The following is a 13,707-nucleotide window of genomic DNA, read 5'->3' as shown; positions in this document are numbered from 1 at the left end:
TAAGTATGAATGAGATCCTACAAATGCAAAAGCAATTGCGGCATGTTGTTTTGCATGAGCGGTTAGAATGCCGCTTTGAACCAGGTTTAACGACTAGTTTGGATCTACCATATAGGGCCTGATAGTGTGTTGTTTTTCTAAAAACAAAGATTTCTAGAAAATAATCATTTGACCGTACCCTTTACCCATTATAGAGTTCTTATCGAGAGCAGCTAGCAGCAAAATTTACTGCGGTAGATCTTGGGGAGAAGTGGCGGAACCTGGCAGGAACCCTAAATGCCCTTATTAGAGCGTAGGATATGCTAAACAGTCCAGGCTCTGAATCTAAGCGTCGCATAAAGAACGTTTCCCTAATGCCCCACTGATAACACAGTTCTCTCGCAATGAACGTAAAGGACGATATGGTTTGCTATGTTAGCGGGTAGGCGTTTCCGTAGCAGTAAGTCAATTGACGGTGTGAATTTTTTACAAGAGGGGAAACGATTAGCGCTGATGCACTTAGAATGATGTGGCTATTGCTTCATATTAGCTAACGGTGCAGAACTGAGCACGGGAAATGCTGAATCACTTTTTTTTTTTTTTTTCTCATTTGCAGAAATAATAATGGTCATACACAGATCAAAGGAGATGGAACCACATAGGTAATTAATTGTCACACGTTCCAGTGGTAACGAGGCAGACTGGAACAAGACGCGTGTTGAAATTTGAAGATCTGCGTTAAAACATTTTCACGGAAATACTTCTTACAAAAAAGTATCTTTACAGTAAAGGGGCAAAACCGGAGGGACACATATAGAAATTGGCAAGCTACGAGATCGAGTACGCAGGCCTCACGGCTTTTTTTCTGGTAATAAAGTAGCACAGAAGGGCTCGTGAGCTAGGAACTGTGAGGCACTTCAAGCCGAAAGGCGGTCAAAAGAAGATATGTACTCGTTATATAATGTACTAAACAAGCCAGTCGTTTGGCGCCCTTCATGTAAGTAAACAATTAAGCTAACAACGGTTTATGTCATTTTGACTGACATTGTAATTCTATGTTCATTACGCTCTTGTCACAGACATACTTATCATGCAAATTCATTCAAACAATACCCTCACCTACGTCAATCAGACATTTTCCTTCATAAAATCCTCTACCTAACCTTTCATCCACTCCTCCTTTCTGTTCCTCAACGTCTTTGGAACCACCTGCAAGGACGGGCTGGTCTCGTCGTGTGTACCCTGTAATTTACGCTGGCGCCTACGACGCGCTCCTTAGACAACTAGACTCGTCTGTGAGCTGGAGTAGCCAAAAAAAGAGTTGAAAGCTTTGAACGATGTACGCCATAATGTTCTCACTTGTCGTTTGACACGTAGCTGCATATCGGTCCTTTTTTTGGCAGGACAGTGTATTTCCGAGATGCGTCTATGTTGTGAAACGACAGAGTCGTAAGTACCGCGTCAGTAAGACAACGGGATAACATTCGATTACTCACCACGTGCTCACCCTCGACTCAAAAACGACTCGATGAAGACTAAGAATTTGCTAAGACTTTGAAGTGAAAGGGCTAGTTTTGCTTTTATTGGCGATCCGTGCTTTGCGTGCACTGGCGTTGCGAGAGGGCCGCTTGTAGGTAAAGGATTCCTGAAGCTAGTATAATGCCGCTGGACCACAACTGTGGCGTCCGTCCATAGATAAAAAAAACTTATGGGGATTGATGTGGACACCAATAGCAGACTGTATTTCTTGGTTAGTCTCTTTTCGAAACGCTCATTCAGTGGATCTTCACTTTAATCAGACGATTCTCTGTCTCAGTCTATTAGATACTGATGGAGTTGATGCTTTAATATTTTTTTTTTTGATAAATATACACAGCGCCACACATTGGTGAGAATATGATACACGCAAATGTTTTGGTGTCTCATTTTACAATTACGTTCAGTTGGTTTTATATGCGGCGTTCTTCGCGTTGAACGGCCGGTCTGTAGACCGTTACGCGCTACCTCAAAGGTTTCATGAAGTGAAATGCGTCTAGATGAGCGCAGATTCGTATCTACATACCCACATATATTTACGATTGACAGGCAAAGATGTAGCCGACTGCGCTATTTCTGGGCTGAATCGTATAAAAAATAATATCGAACAGAATGTCTACCTTACGACGATGGGGTGTATGCATGATTTGTAGACGATTACACTTCCATATTACTCTATATCTTTGCATGTAGCAGCGCAACTATTTGCTGGAGAAGCTTGTCCTTGTTTTCAGCTATATTATCCATATAACTTCACTGTAGTTTCCACTTACTGATAAAAGTGATACGATGATTATAGATTTGCTATTGCATCAACTCGGAAAATAGTCTGGTGGAAAAATGCCTTTGGTTGATAATGAAAATGATAGCGTGAGGAAAAATCTCGAAGAAATAAAAAATTTGCGCATTCATTATCAGTTATTTGGGGGATCGATGAGGATTCAATGGAGCCAAGTAGCCAGATGTGAGTCTATTCTTCAGGTTATATATTGCATTACTGCTTTGTGTAGTGTTAGTACGGTACTAGTTATTTAGACCGTTAGGTCTGAGGGGGCAAGACCTTCAAACGACCAATCCGCGCCATCCACGAATTAATTATTGCATGCCAACACGACTTAAGCATCTGATCACAAAATAGTATGCCTTATTCGATAAACGCCCTTGAGTCAAATTTCTTTTTTAACCAACTGTGCTATGACCATACCCCGCTCAGCGGTGGCTTACCAATGGGCATACGCCCGCGAAGCGGACTTTATGTACATCTGAACACAGTTTTTGCCTTCCTGTTAGAAAATATATGTGCATAGCCTGCCAAATAACCCATATTAGTTAGTACCTGTCTCAAAAAGCGAATTTAAAAAACTAACACAGTTATTGGAAAGATTGTTGTCATGCTTGTGCTGGACACATCTCTACGAAATTCTGATACTGCCGCATTTACTGATACTGCAAATGTACAGTTGGTAAGCTTTCCGTCACTCGTTCCATGCGCGGCGGTGGCAACGTGTCCGTCCGTATTCGTTCACGAATCCTCTGAAGTGAGTTTTTTTCGTGAATTTTTTCATATCTGATGGATGGGCAGCAGTTGTAAAACCCTGCTTGGGGCAACGACCCATTGAATGGACCGTTGTGGGAAACTAGTCCGAAAACCGAGAAAATTGTTACATGTTAATTGTAATGCTTAAGGTTGTAACCAATTCGGTGTTTTCGGTGACACGAGCATAAACTTACCGGTTGCAGATAAGCAGTTTTCTTCAGGTGATTAACGTTCCGTGTAATTGACGAAAAAACGTCTGAAACGTGTTTAGGTCAGATGTTTTTGCCGCTTGAAGCATACGTCGTTGGAGTCGCCTCAACAATTATATAATCCCAGTACCTTCTCTAGATCTTATCCTATTTTTGCGGCTATCCATTTTCCAGCAACCACCCCTAAAACCAATGGAAGCACTTCGAGAAAAATTTACCCGATACAGATCATTTTAATCGATGTTTCAGTATTCTTGTCCGTGTTGATTGGTCACTGACAGAGGAGCATACGGATGTTGATTTCACACTAGAAATTCTAAACGATACTCACGATTTTGCTATTTTTACATTTATTTACAATTTTATACATTATAAATGGCCCATCGTTCGAACCTTTTCGGGGGAGCTCTATCTCTCAACGCATAGCTTCGACAAGTTCCCATGATGAGACCAGTCAACAACGCAAAGACACGTAATACAATATCGATCAGAATGAAATATCGATCAGATGTTGGCCACAACAGCTGCAACAGTGTTAGCGAGTCTGCAATGTTTGTTTTAGCGATAATTTCAGTTGCATGAGACAAATTCGCAAAAGGTTCCCAGACGCAGCCATCTTTGACACTGGAAGTGAACTATGTAGCTACGATACACTTGGCGTTTCTGCAAACGAACTATACTCTCTTAAAGCTTTTTGACACTAGCTCAGCAAACGAAGTAGCTCGTTCAATCCTGATGGGGCAATCGTTTAATTAAGCTTAATGGCGAGGTGGTTTGGCTTGATATTTCGACAAGGATTACTATGATGAGCTAATTATTGCCTTAAATTACAGTCTAAGCCTGCATTGCTGTGTAATCTAGTTTTTAAACTAGAAACTTTTCCTACACACACTTCCACTTCTATAGGTCCTTTTTTTTGACTCGCTCATTATGTTCGCTACGGTGGTTGTGGGCGAGACATGTAAATATGGGATGAATGATACAGTGTGATGCCATCCGGTTTATCAATGTCCGCTCGCACTTCAGGGGTTTTTAATGGGTTTGCAGTCATTACTGTATCTGTACTGTGTATTCAATGTACATGTCTAGAGCAAATCTCTCTCTTAGAAATTATCACAGGACGCCGTTAGCTCAATCATCTAAGCGCAGGGGCGACGTAATGAATTCCCCAAGTAATTAAATTTGAAACTCTATTACTCTCTATATTCATTCTATAGAAAGCCACAAGGAAATCTGCCCAGAATTATTAAAATTCATTAGGTACGGAGACAAGATTTCGTTGTTGCTATATGACAGTCATGTTACGTGAGACTGTCGTTCAATTCTCGTTTCGACTTCAGCCTTCAAACTGATACGGCCTTGGGGCTCGGTATGATTAAATAAAGATAGCTTATTTTAATTAAAATGATCGTAACGACATGCCCTAGTTTAGGACAACAGTGAGGACAAAAATGCAAATCTTCTCTTGACGCCCCAACGCTCAGCCCAACTCGTTGAACAATGGAGCCACTCTATTTATAAATAATTTAACACCGAGTTAAGACGCGATAGTGGTCAATTATAATCAACAAATAAAAAATCGATCTCCTTATATAAAGCTGATATTTCATGCCTGTACAAATCATTGTTTTTCTCCAGCGACATCTATAATTATCGGTGAACGACTGAACAGGCAAAAAGTAAATGTTCGGAAAGAATAGTGCTATTGCGTTTGTAAATTGTCACAAATAAGACTAGCTAGTAAATATCTACAATCCCATTGTAGCCAGTCCCGTCCAGTGAAAGCGTGGATTAATTGAAGCAAAAAAAAAAAAAGGAACAGAATTGTTTTTTTCTTTTGGGTTCTTCGAGTAGCGTATCATAGATAACTTTTATCGGATGCGCTACCTTATCCTCGCTGGTGCTTGATCACGCATAACTGATCCATATAACAAAACGCCTATTTCAGTGTATAGAAGTTGTTGGTTAATAGCTTAGCTAGATTCAGCTAACGTGTTCGAGATGCAGAAATAAGGATAAGTGATTTAAAAAAAATTAAGGTCATAGCATTATGCAGGATACAATTGCGAGTTAAGGGATTATTTCTCGTATACCAGAATATGTAGCCAACTTTCGTATATGATTTAGCTATGATACGATCACTATCAACGGCACACTGCTGGTAATAGCTTCCACATTGCGTCGCTAGTGGCTTCAGTCTATGACTAGATTGTGACGGGAATATCAGCAAGATTGAATTCAATTCAAAGCAGAGCTATTAATTACACAGACAACCATTAAGGTTATCGTCATAGGCTCTCTGTCATCCCTGATAGTCTCAGTTCACCCCTTCATGCGCGACCAGAATCCACGTGATGGTGAAACAGTCTCGGCTGGCTAACAATAATAACTATTCTCTAAGCACTCGGATGGGCCTTGCGTAGTTACAACTCACTGGTCTCAAAGGGAAAAACAGAATAAAGGAAAGAAGGATGCTTGAACGGCAAGGAAGAACAAGCTAACTTTTCGGACGCGGCTGTCGCTGGCGTTGCAGGCAAGCGAGGCTGTAAACGGTCAAGCAACTGGCGACCGGAAACGACCAGCTTTCGGGCGCCAGCTGCATTGGAGCACCTGCTTTCGCGCCTGTTACTTGTTAACGGATACCGTTCTCTGGGAGCGGGTAACCTTTCGCCAGATCCTGGACTGGCGCTCGAGTAAGTGTCAAAGCAAAATTGCCAAGCCAACATATGCACACCGAGCTTACCGAGTTACAATTCTCTCTCCCTTTATTTTTCGCATGATGCTGGGTGGCCCAATTGACCGGCAGGCTGGTCGAGCAACGTCTCTCGGTGGTAACGCCATCGTCTTCAACAAGGCGAACGCTGCCCGCCCAAACGGCAGCTTCCAACCAAGGCTCAGGCGCTCTTGAGAATGTTATAGCGACATAGAAAACTAAGACGTAGCCCTCCGGGTCAGCTGCACAATTTGAATGCGACATTAGCACCAAAGATACTGGGAACCCTTTCGGGAGTGTTGGTACCAGTTTATCTTTAGCCTTTGTGGTCGCACTGATGGTGTCTCTGTGATCGAGTTCCTTAAATAGTGCGTGAGTCTTAGCTGAATGCTAGTGTGGTTCTAGGCAAGTGGCCGTACTGCTTGCTTGCTTGCTCGTCGTTCCTCTTTGGAACGGGCTGCCGCGAATGGCCTTCCATTCGTTCCTGGCCACCGTCGTCAACACCATCGTTATCGTTCTCGTCCTTTACCCAATCGCAGCCTTCGCTACGATAGCGTTCAACGCCTCCTGCTACAAGGCGCAGACGCCACCTTCTTCTTGTACTTCTCCGCAGCAGAACGGGTTCTTGCCTGACTGCAGCAGCCACAGTTGCCACAGCAGCAGCTCGCAGCTAAGTAGCTAGCGAGTTGGCGAGGAGCCGGGACGCGTTCTAGCGTGAACGGCGTGGACCACTTGGCAGCGCAGGAACGGTGCTGGTAAAGGCAGGTAACCAGCAGGGCTGCTGCAAGCTGGTTTACCTCGGCCGCCGCATTTAAGTACAGTCTCAGCAACGTTTGGTCGTTAAACGGGGGCCTTTGCTTGTCGCGGCCTGTGGCACGGCCGCTACCGTATCCTGTCTTGCTCTGTACGACCATGCCACACTACCCGAACCGGTCTGGAACCTTCGTTGGAGAAGATTTTCTGTTCTGGGCAAAAGAAGTGAGGAAGAAATAAAGTGGGAAAGGAACTCTCAAGAACGGCTGGATTTGTTAGCTGCGTTCGGGTGTTGTCGCGCTCGATTCAAATACTCCAGCTAGCGAAGCGTTTCAACGCAGTTTGAATTAGAACTTGCCTTCGGCGCGCCTCGCCTTGTCAGGACGACACTGCTAAATTTCAACTTGCTCTCCAAGAGGAATATAGCGATGAAGCCGTATTTGTTGATGACGGATTGCATCGCGTGTAAGAACAATGAATACAGTCAGTTGAAGTTGTTGGCTCACTGGGAATCAAGTGTGAGGGCCTTACAAGACGAAAAATAGGGTTACTGGGCAGGCTAACCCTGTCGTGCCGAGGACAGAAATGCATGGAATCTAATTAGGGGTATAAGATAGTGAGATAAAGAAACATGCTGCCTAGAGAAGTTTCTTAGAATGATGAAATATATGAGAACGCCCCATAAACACGTTTGAAGCACAGCGTATTGAAAGTTCACAGTATCGAACCCCTGTAGTCCAATTTAGACTAGGTAAGATTGAGGAAATATACGCTTTGAGTATAAAAAAAACACAATTTGCTATTACGACGAATGGAACTTTGGCGAGGGCATACGTATACAGAATTATTAGGCAAAAGCGTCGCAATCGACAGGGCGTGTCTGAAGGGCAGGCGAAATCGACCGAGTCAAAATTAAGGTAGGGACTATGCACGAGACTGGTGATCGTTTCCTAGCAGTCCTTGCTTGACAGTGACCATTACCCCAGACTGTAAAGGGGCCTCAACGCAATTGGGTGCAATGGGGCGAATGGCTAGAATTTTCTCTTTCTTTCTGATCGAATCAAGTCCATACCTGATATAATTTGCCTCCATCTGCCGGTTTGATGGTTCTCACCAATATGCGTTTTCGACCTCTGTTCAATTTATTTGAACCCATGGTCGCCCTATGGTCCCCAATAGGATGGACCCTTTTCGATCTTTTAAGGTATTTCCGCTTCGTCTTCCACATATTTTAGCGCATGTTTAGCTGCTCGCTTAACAAAACTCTTCAAGCAGAATATAATTCTAGAGCTGAACACATTTCCAGTCAGCCCTTGTAGGAGACGGAAGTAGGCTCAAATACATTATGTGTTTTGACTTTCCTGAGGCGCTTTTAGCAGAAGGATTCAACTATTTAACGTTGTCATCGATGATAAAAACGCTTTTGTTTACATAGTAACTCCAGTTCATGCTCATCTAATGTTGATTTGTATTTGTCGATATCGTGTACGATCGATAAGTACAAATCTTGTTAGCTTGTTAACAAAGAAAAAAATGTTGTTCTCGATTTCATAGGAAGACCCCCTTGAGCTACGACAGGCACTAACTCCTCGCGGATAAAATTCATTGTATCATTTAATACTGTTATATATTACTAACAATTCAAAGTGGTCCATGAAGGAAAAAGACCTCAAATAACATGAGCGTGCAATGTCTGTAGCTAAATTAACACTGATATACTATCGTATAAAATGTCAACCCCATTGTCATTCTAGGCCTCGTCTACTCTGACATTATCGGAAAATGAACGGAATTATCAGCAAACTAACGGATCGATGTATCCATGACCCTTAGGAGATGATGTCGCAACAAGAGTTCAGCAGTCGGCATGTGGTCTAACGTTGAATAGGGTCGACGAGCTTCGAACAATGACTACATACCGAGGCAACAATATTGCTGCAAAGTTTCTTCCTCTGTTTTTTGTTTGCAGTCTACACAAAAACATTATTATAGATTCCGCCGCGGCATTATACGATGAACAATTCCCTTACTGCTATTTGTACGATTCGATCCTATTGGCCGTGCAGGCGCATCAAAGAGCATGGAAACTGACTCGCCCCTCGTTATATACCGGCATCGCCATATGTCAGCCAACAAGCCAAGTTCTAACTAATAGCGGTGCATCAGTTCCTCGGTTGTAGGTGTCGGCTAAGGGCTTTAAAAGTGACTTCTTCAAAAATCCAAGAAACTTAAAATGTGTTCAAATGAGACGTCTCGGGACATCCGTTAGTAAACGATAAAATGTTGATGGTTTGGTAAAGCTCTTCTTTAGAAAGGTTATCAAGCTGGCTTAATTTCCTGTGCTGTCGTATTAGCATTTGTTTTTCGCCCTAGTGAGTAAGTAGACGTTTTAGCGGTACTTTTTACCTCATAAACGAAGCTATATTACATTTAGCACCGATAGCACAGTCGGAAAATGTCTACCCTGTGCCACATACATTAGTAAGTATTAGCAGAGCGTTGGCGCTTACCTGTTTCAACAATAGAGAAAAAAACAATATTTCCACTTTTCAACCAGATAGCGGGAACTTCTTTGGTTATTATCAAGTAAGTGATCGATCTGTAGCCATCCGTTCTTACATATACATATCATTATTTTTTGCGAGAGCGACAGCTAAAATAACACTTTTCATTTGGCCTGATTTACACTCTATTTCGTTTTGCAGGTAGACGACACACACATTGCCATCCCCGAAAACGAGTTTAACCAAATTGACCCATAGCCAATACTACCGCATACATAATATTGTACTCCCCGAAGCCAACTCAAGTGGAACGAACTTCGTTCGTCGATCGATTTCCTGCATTCAGTGTTCAGGTAGTCGTTCTCCTTCGCCCTGAAACTTGAAGCCTTCAAGCGTCCAAGTATCCTTGCCATGACTTGGGGCGTCCATTGCACCCCATCTACGTCTTTTACTGAGAAGCGTTCTCAGATCGCGCCCCCCTTATTTCCTCTGCGTTTTCTTCGTTCATTTAGCGTTCACTTGAATACTGGACATCACGATGGTCATTTCTCGCTCCCACTGTTGTTTCTTTCTGTCAAGGCCTTCAACCTTTCTTCCGAGTAAAACAAAGTGATTGGTGCCTAGTTCGTCCGTTGCACAGCCGGTCGACTGCCCACCCGCTCCTGCGTCGTCTAATCAAAACGATGGCAATGACGTCGGCGTCAGAGACCGCTCAGACGTCTTTGCTTTGCTGCTTCTCTACAACAACAGCAACAGCATCTTGCACCTCGACCAAACGAAGACGATAGGCAACGCTGTCGACTACAGGCAACGACAGGGCAGGCAAAGGGGAGACCAGAGCTGCTTGTGGAGGCGCAAAGGAACCCATTGCTGGCAGCGGTGCCACCGTCGCCACCAATTCGCAGTACCTGTCTGCTACAAGCCGCCACGGCGCCGGCCTCCAGACGCCGATTTCGACTAAAACAAGCTGTGGGGACACATGCCAGACATACGGTGTTGGGAAAAGGGGGCAAATCGTGCTGGGAAGGGCGGACAGAGGCAAGGCAGGAGGCGAAGGGGGTACGTTGCGAGAAAAGGGGGCGCCACCTTTTCCTCAGCAACCTTCAGGATCTGGCTGACTCTCTGTCCATTGCCTACATTTACCACACGCCGACGTTGGCGACGGTGCATGGAACGGGTATGCTCTTAGTAGATTCTTACCACCACATTCTCCCCAAAGCTTCATGAAGGAACCCACTCTCTGTGTTTGCCGTTTCTTCCATTCCGCTGGGTTACCTGCTGATAGTACCCGTCTGCCAAGCAAACGGTGGTACTCGTCGCCATTGCTGCCTTTATTTGGCGGCTGGTCGTGTACCTATAGTGGTCGTGGGTGGTATGACGCTTCCTCTCGGGTGAATCGCTTTTTTTAGCGCCTTCCGCATCATTACGCCAAACCAGCAACGGCAGAGCACCGATGCCAGCAGCGACACCCTCGGCGCCACTTGCAGCAGCAGCAATGCACAGAAAGAGCGAGGACCTCAGCGTCACCGACAGCAGCAGCAGCAGGAACAACCGTCGAAGCGCGCGAACCGACGACAGAAGTAGTCGTTGCGGCAGCCAGGCGAAGCTAGCGAAAAGTGGCAGGTGTCGCTACTGCAGTGCAAGGTGGCCGTAAACGCGAAGTTAGGCAGATCGAGGCTGAGGGCTGTTGGAGCTGGTTACTTCTACTGCTGCTGTTCCGACTGTTCAGAACTAGGGTTCTCGGTAAAGCCGCTGGCAGGACAAAACCCAGCACGAAGCCAACGAGAATGAGAAAGAACTGAAAGACCATTCGATGTGAGACCACTGGATGGCTGTGGCAATGATTATGACTGGCGGTGTGAGTAGAACGATCCTACACAGGGAAAAATCCTTGCCTTGGGGGGGAGGGGGGGCTTTGGACGAATACGGAATGAAGATGAAGGCATGAGCATACGTCGTCGTCGGAAGCTGAACCAGCAGTGGTAGCAAATGCAAAATTCTACGGGGTAGCTTTTAGGGGGCGTCGGTGGGGCGCTGAACAGCTGCGGCGAAGAAACTGAGTCAACGTAGCAGCTAGCTACTTCGACGATAACGACGATCAGATGTAGTACTGCACCTGGCTTACTTTACATCGCTGCCGTCAACTGCGCTAAGCTCCATGTTTATGCCAATGTCCACGATATCCGCGCGTACATGAGGTAAGCAGAGCAGACCCATAAATCGGAATTGAGCTAGCATTGGCTATATCAATGTTGAGTCTAGCTTACACTTATTCCCTTCTTAACTCGTCTATTTTGAGCGAATTCCGCTTTTCCCATGGTCCCACGAGAGCTACTCGTCCACGCGTGGTACGAAATCTGTTGAAGCGACAGTCGAAGAGAGTGCAGTCATCGGCGTAGTTCCGTTTCCGTACCAACTGAAGCGCGAGGTATCTTTAGGCTCGCTGTCTGAGTATCTTTAACTTTAGGAAAATTCGTTCATCGGAGGAAAAGGAACCGTTTTCACAAAGGTTACTGCCGGGACATGTTCTAAACAGCGAGAGAAAAGCACACTGGGACCGTACGTGAAAGCGGTGTCATACGATGTTATCTTATTATCGAATAGACTGTTTTCAATGAAGGCTATGAGTAAACTAAGGCGTATACAAATCTGCCGAACGAAAATTGCACTGAATAATAAATCAACAGATAATTCAAGCTAGATAAAATAAACTTGCTAGTTAACACAGAAAACCATTTTATTTGTTTCGTATTTATTGAAAAATGTGACGTTCTATTCGGCAGCTGCAGCGGAAAAGTTTTCCACGACCTGTGTGACATTTTCAACCATCATATATCAACGTACAAAGCGCTACCAATTGGCTGTAGAGACTTTGGCATCATACTTCATACGTCTATATGATGAAAGATCTAATGTATTTCAGGAAATATACTTCACAGCTTTTGAGCAAATTTAACGCAAGACAGAGAACAACTTCAAATGCGCATTGTAAGAGCAAGATACTGCTAATTCTATTGCGGTCCGACGTATTTTCTGCTATAAAATCGTGTGATGTAGAATAAATGTTTCTAAATATGGCAGATAAATAAATTGCTAATTGGCAATAAAATGACTGACATTTTTTCTTCTTTAAACACATTGGTTAACATCAAAACTTGATAGACACAAACCTTTTCCAACTTGCTTCTTACTGCCTGTGAATGTACATAAAGTTTTCCATCTCTGTGTAGCAACCGTCGCCCAATCGTCTTTCGTGGAATAGAAGTAAGTACAAAGTGGCTCCCACTTATAGCCTGACATTACAGAAAAACGGTAATTACAATGGAAATATCCGCAGGTTCTGCCTGTGTATCCAGGTTTTAAAAAAATGTTCCCTATGCCATTCCAATGAGTACAGAATGTTTTCTTCGTTCACGCAAACTGAATGATATTTTGTTAGTACGTAATGTATCTTTTTCCTAAGATTAAACAGACTAATGTCGTTACTTTGGAGGAACTCACAAGCATTGCTTTTGGTAAGTATTTTTCTCACCTGACTAGACACAACTTTGAGTAAAAGTATGAAAGAAGTATAAGGCTGGAACCGAACATAATATGTATAGGCGGTCACTGGCCAGTACAGCCGGATTGTGGTTTTGAGTTTTACCTAGCCACAGTCGTACAATGATGACAGCTCAATACGTGCTTGTCATAATAGTGGCACGTTTTTAGGCATTACTTCTGATACCAGACGAAAGCCAGTTCTTTCTAGAACAAACCAAAAAACCCGTTATGGCGAGCAACAATAGCACTTCTTTTGAATTTTAGCGTATTAGTTAATTTTTACACCCGAAGCAACCTCCACGGATATTAAATAGTAGATTTTTATGCGAAGTTGACGGAATACATTATTGTCAGAGCTCACGCGACTTCTGAAAGGTCTGAGGATTACTTTCGCGCGGCAGACTACAAAATCCTCACTCATGCTCATATCTGAAAGGCTTCATAATTTAGCGAAGTAACTCAAAAGCCCTTTTTGTTACAAGCTTTAGAAAAAAGAATAAATAAGTAATTGAGACATTCAGACAAAACCCCAACGATTAGCTTATTTAAGTTTGCATTTTTTACTGTACGAAGCGCTGTTTATGCCAACTGATAAGCAAGTTGAACTTGCCGGCCTCAGTACGTATAGATCTATGTTCAATCGATTGCCAACATCTTCAAACACTGATTAGCTTCGTAACTGATATTCGAATAATGTTCTTGGTCACATGAAAATTTACGTACACGTCTCTGCAGAGCGGATCAGTGGTGAGACCTTAAATAACAACACTGACCATCACCCGGCATTCTGCACGCTATGATCATCCATAGTCAGAAGCGAGGTTGTTTTTGGATCCTAAATATTCTTTGTTTGAGCCGGATTCTGCTCTCCGTGCTCAACTCGAGTCGGTTTGAACCGGGCATAAACAATTGACGAACGTTTCGTCAATTGCT

The 13,707-nt window shown here is 43.7% G+C and overlaps 1 long non-coding RNA gene across 5 annotated transcripts in view; it reads left to right on the top strand.

Moving 5' to 3' along the window:
• The window catches only part of LOC147754952 (uncharacterized), a 25,152-nt gene extending 12,808 nt beyond the window's left edge, over positions 1 to 12,344 (top strand). For all 5 annotated transcript variants that reach the window (XR_015329581.1, XR_015329580.1, XR_015329578.1 and 2 more), the window contains one exon: positions 596 to 12,344. This is a non-coding gene — a long non-coding RNA (uncharacterized LOC147754952). The remainder of the gene's footprint in view (positions 1 to 595) is intronic.
• The last annotated feature ends 1,363 nt before the right edge of the window (positions 12,345 to 13,707 follow it).

This window comes from Varroa destructor, unplaced genomic scaffold (genome assembly GCF_002443255.2).
Source record: "Varroa destructor unplaced genomic scaffold, Vdes_3.0 BEIS01000006.1, whole genome shotgun sequence".
Classification (NCBI taxonomy): domain Eukaryota; kingdom Metazoa; phylum Arthropoda; class Arachnida; order Mesostigmata; family Varroidae; genus Varroa; species Varroa destructor.
Note: the sequence above shows the minus strand (reverse complement) of the source record. Positions and strands in the feature narration are given on the sequence as shown.